The following is a 5,086-nucleotide window of genomic DNA, read 5'->3' as shown; positions in this document are numbered from 1 at the left end:
GTGGCTAGTATGCAGTTCCCCGCATGCGAATGAGTTCCCTGCGTTCGGCGGTTTCCCAGTGACATACAAAATGACATTGACAATGACAAAGCAGTTGAACAGGAAACTACGAAATTACGTAGCTATTATGGAAGAAATCAACAGTTAAGAAAAAAATGGGCGTGTAAACATTAACTGGCTTATGAGGTCGACAAACCAACGGTTCAAAGCATCACAGCCACGTCCGAAATAGCGCTGAAGGCCGGCCAGTACACTTAGGCGCCTCGGCGCGCGTAATGTAATAGGAGACGGCAGGTCCACAAGTACATTATTAAGGAACACATATGTCGGTAAAAGCGGTCACTCTTCAGTTCTGACATGCTACACCGCGTAACACTAGTATACTGCGGCGAAGCTGACTTCAGGACGCCGATTTCTTCAACTCATCTAGCGAGGCAGGTCCGTTTATCACGCTTGGCAACGTTTGACATTTTCTGCATTAATTTTTTTTGTTCTTTTTAATTTTATTATCACAGTGACCCTGTATCACGCAGTAGCAGAGCTAGTGCCGCGTCTTAGCTGCGTTAGGAAAGGGAAGCGTGTATGCAGCAGGCACGGCGGCATTGGCTCTTGTTTGGAAACTTCAAGAGACGCTCTTCCGCGGAGCGATGCCATTTGTATTATTAAAAGAATGCAGGTGATGATTAAATGAGCCGCAGCAAAGCTGTAAAAAAGCAGTAATAACGCTGTTCTAAGATCCTCTCGCTCGAGCGAGATGGTCTTAGAAAAAAAGCGCGATGTAACGCGATCTGACGGAACAGCTCGTCATGCCAGTGTTTTCTTACGTCCTCGTTCTTACGCGCACCCTCCCCTGAATCAGACTACTGAATGGTTCTGTGCACGCACTGACGATCCTCACGGAGACAATACCACTCACATGAGCCGCTCCATATAACATGCCACGGCCCATTCCACATTCCGGCTGCAATTTGACGCGGCCATGAGGCAAAATATGCGCACAAGGTACCTAATGGTAACGCATCAAACAGCTCACAGCCCCAATACTTTATTACACGCATACAGCGTGGAAAGATGAATTACTCACGCTCTAAGTGGGCGCGGAATACGAACCGCTTCGCAGCGCAGCCGGCTCCGTAAGACAGACGCCATGGAAATAAGCGGATGTGACATCATGGGTTATAGCGGACGTGACGTCATGGATGAACGTAGACATTTCGGGCACCGGCCGTGTCTGCTGTGCCCGGGGCACAGCAGACGAAAGGTGCCCGAAATGTCTACGTTCACCCATGACGTCACGTCCGCTATAACCCATGATGTCACATCCGCTCATTGCCATGGCGTCTGTCTTACGGAGCCGGCTGCGCTGCGAAGCGGTCCGTATTCCGTGCCCACTTAGAGCGTGAGTAATTCATCTTTCCACGCTATATGCGTGTAATAAAGGATTGGGGCTGTGAGCTGTTTGATGCGTTACCATTAGGTACCTTGTACGCATATTTTGCCTCATGGCCGCATCAAATTGCAGCCGGCATGTGGAATGGGCTGTGGCATCTTATATGGAGCTGCTCATGTGAGTGGTATTGCCTCCGTCAGGATCGTCAGTGCGTGCACAGAACCATTCAGTAGTCTGATTCAGGGGAGGGTGCGCGTAAGAACGAGGACGTAAGAGAGCACTGGCATGACGAGCTGTTCCGTCAGATCGCGTTACATCGCGCTTTTTTTCTAAGACCATCTCGCTCTAGCGAGAGGATCTTAGAACAGCATTACTACTGCTTTTTTACAGCTTTGCTGCGGCTCATTTAATCATCACCTGCATTCTTTTAATAATACAAATGGCATCGCTCCGCGGAAGAGCGTCTCTTGAAGTTTCCAAACAAGAGCCAATGCCGCCGTGCCTGCTGCATACACGCTTATAACTTTCCTAACGCAGCTAAGACGCGGCACTAGCTCTGCTACTGCGTGATACAGGGTCACTGTGATAATAAAATTAAAAAGAACAAACGAAATTAATGCAGAAAATGTCAAACGTTGCCAAGCGTGATAAACGGACCTGCCTCGCTAGATGAGTTGAAGAAATCGGCGTCGGGAAGTCAGCTTCGCCGCAGTATACTGGCGTTACGCGGTGAAGCATGTCAGAACTGAAGAGTGACCGCTTTCATCGACATATATAATATGTGTTCCTTAATGATGTACTTGTGGACCTGCCGTCTCCTATTAAATTACGCGCGCCGAGGCGCCTAAGTGTACTGGCCGGCCTTCAGCGCTATTTCGGACGTAGCTGTGATGCTTTGAACCGTTGCTTTGTCGAACTCGTAAGCCAGTTAATGTTTACACGCCCATTTTTTTCTTAACTGTTGATTTCTTAGATAATAGCTACGTAATTTCGTAGTTTCCTGTTCAACTGCTTTGTCATTGTCAATGTCATATTGTATGTCACTGGGAAACCGCCGAACGCAGGGAACTCATTCGCATGCGGGGAACTGCATAACTAGCCACTGGATTAGCGTGCCTCTTGGGAAGCTGCTTTGCATCAAAGGCGAGGTACCCTTGCTATGATTAAACGCAAAACATGTATGTCTAACTGCTTAACATATTTGTATTGCGATGAAGCTAACCTTACGGAACCGAATTTCGCAACGCTTTTTAGACTCCTGCATCTCTACCAGCCACTACCAAACGCATGTCGGTACGTTTCTTGGCAAAGGTCCAGCTAAATCTCCCCTGTTGGAAGTGGGGGGGGGGGGGCTCACGTATATGAAAACTGCCAAGGAAAGCAGTTGCCCTGATGAACGCACGCTCCCCTGTCGAAACATTTGCACCAGCCTGTTCGACCACCGTTATCACCGCAACATATTTGTGTGTTGCGGTGGAGCATGCCGATATTGGGAAAGATTTACGTGAATCTGGAATGTACGGTTTCTGTCAGCGACGAACCTAATGTTCTACTCTCAACAAAGCAGATTTTCGCGGCAGGATGCATGATGTCTTGAGAACTTTTGTTGGCTAAAGCCACACATGCCAGGTTAGCTCTTGTCACAATAATACGCTTTACCGCAATACACAAGAGGCCTCGCTTGCGGGACACGCCCGCCGTAGTTAGCCAAAACCTTACGTGACCGTTCACTGCAAAACACCTCCTGTATTGCGGTGATTCGTAATAAAGCACATTTGTCAGTTTAGAATGTAAAGACCCTTGCCCTTCGCTTTTGTAATATTATGACTCAGTTTAATGAGAACATGTATTCACTGCTAAAAAACATCCACATTGAAATATAGATATGAACACTGATGGCAGCCTGTGTGATGTTTTATCCCTTTACTTTTTTGTGTAGCTGTCACGCTGCCATTATTAAATTTTCCTGTACTTTGTAAGGTGCTGACGTACATAACATTACATCACAAGGAGCCACTGTGTAATTAGTGTTCAAAGACCAGTGTGATGGCTTTTCTCAAGAAAGGTTTGGGTTATGTTGTTGTGAAGGTTTGTTTTTAGAGAGGTAGCTTTCTGAGAAGAAATCAGATGTCAGGAAATAGACCTCAATGGCACAGTAATCTTGGCTGCCTTTTGCTCAAACGTGCCCTAGACATAATTGAGTAATTTGCACTTGCAACTGGACAGCAGCCTTAGCTTGGGAGACCAGTGATATGGCATATTTCATCAAACTAGGTGACACATAGCATTACCAGTCCGAATAGAGACCTGTTTAAATGTTGGTCACCTTTAACACTTAGATTTTCGACCATGAATTCAAAAAAATCTGTAGCACATTTAGAACCTAGATTTTAAATGCTGTATAAGTTGGCTTCTTGTTCACTGCAGCTGTGCTCGGCTTCTGTCCAAACGGGAGAGCACTTCTGCACGGCTTATTAGGGAACATTCTTAATTACATACCTTCTTTTTATTTATCTCGCCTACAATAACAATCAAATGCTTATAGCACATGAATGTGCTGTGCATGAATCTTAACTTACAATGCCATGTTCAACAGCATAGTGCATGTAGCTTGTGTTGGTTCATTCAAGCTAAGCATTGCTACAGCCTTTAACTGTAGGTACCATAGTATGAGAGCAGAGAAATGGATATGCAAAGACAGTTGGGCACATTGAGACATCTTTGTTGTGTGTGAAAAGGTGACAGATACACAATATGGGGAGAACGCATGCACTTTCATATTTTCTCGCGCACAAAAAAAGCCGGAGGAATAAGGTTTCTTCACTGTGCCATAGAAACTATATGTTTGCTCTCAAAGGTAATTCTGATTCATTGAATATGTTCCTGTGCTGTGTTTATTTTCTTGAGTGTGCTTTAGTTTTTGCACGTTAATGTTTCAAACTCGTTTTTATTTTCACAGACTGAACATCCCACGTCTTGGTTTGACTTCCTGGTACAGGATACTTGCACTTAGCATGGAATGATGAAGCAGAGCAGTGTACTTTTATTAAATGTGCAGATTTTAGCAGTATAACAGCCGTTCATTAAAAAAACATGTGTGCTGAAAATAAAGTGTTCTTACCCACATTCCTCGTTGTCTATTTATTTATTTATTAATACTGTCAACCCTCATAGAGGGTCATAACAGAGAGGACAATACAATTACATAAATCAAATATGGACAATGTCAATGTACGTAAAGTTGCTTAACACTTGTCAATTCACAGTGAATAAGATGTTCACTTGAATGCTGTTCAGCACACTTCTGACATTTATCAAAATACGTACAATGAATATCATGTCGCACATATCACTTGGCACTTGAAAACTAAATCGAAAACTCCCATAAATATGCTTCAGCAGCATTTTCAAAGTCGGTGACATCTTTTAGGCTAACAATAGCGTTTGGCAATTGGTTCCACATTTCTATCGCATCCAGGAAAAATGAGTATCGATATGTATCACTGTTGGTACAGTCCGGCTTTATGACGTAGTTGTGGTTAGTTCGCAGGTATCTTTTGCCTGGAGAATGTAGATATTTGAGCTTATCAATCTAAAGTTGATCCTGCATTATTTGATAAAGCACCTTCAGCCTATATTTTTTCCTACGTACCTCAAGAAGATAGAAGTTGCAACGCTGTAACATAAGCGTGACCG

At 44.4% G+C, this 5,086-nt stretch overlaps 1 long non-coding RNA gene across 1 annotated transcript; it reads left to right on the top strand.

Annotated features, from left to right (window-relative positions):
• Window positions 1-1,230: 1,230 nt before the first annotated feature.
• LOC142573271 (uncharacterized) lies at window positions 1,231-4,516 on the top strand. Its single transcript, XR_012826276.1, has 2 exons — window positions 1,231-1,399; window positions 4,350-4,516. It is a non-coding gene; the product is annotated as an uncharacterized LOC142573271 (long non-coding RNA).
• The last annotated feature ends 570 nt before the right edge of the window (window positions 4,517-5,086 follow it).

The sequence above is a fragment of the Dermacentor variabilis genome, chromosome 2 (genome assembly GCF_050947875.1).
Source record: "Dermacentor variabilis isolate Ectoservices chromosome 2, ASM5094787v1, whole genome shotgun sequence".
NCBI classification, from domain to species: Eukaryota; Metazoa; Arthropoda; class Arachnida; order Ixodida; family Ixodidae; genus Dermacentor; species Dermacentor variabilis.
The sequence above is the reverse complement of the archived record's forward strand: the minus strand, read 5'-3'. Positions and strand labels throughout refer to the sequence as shown.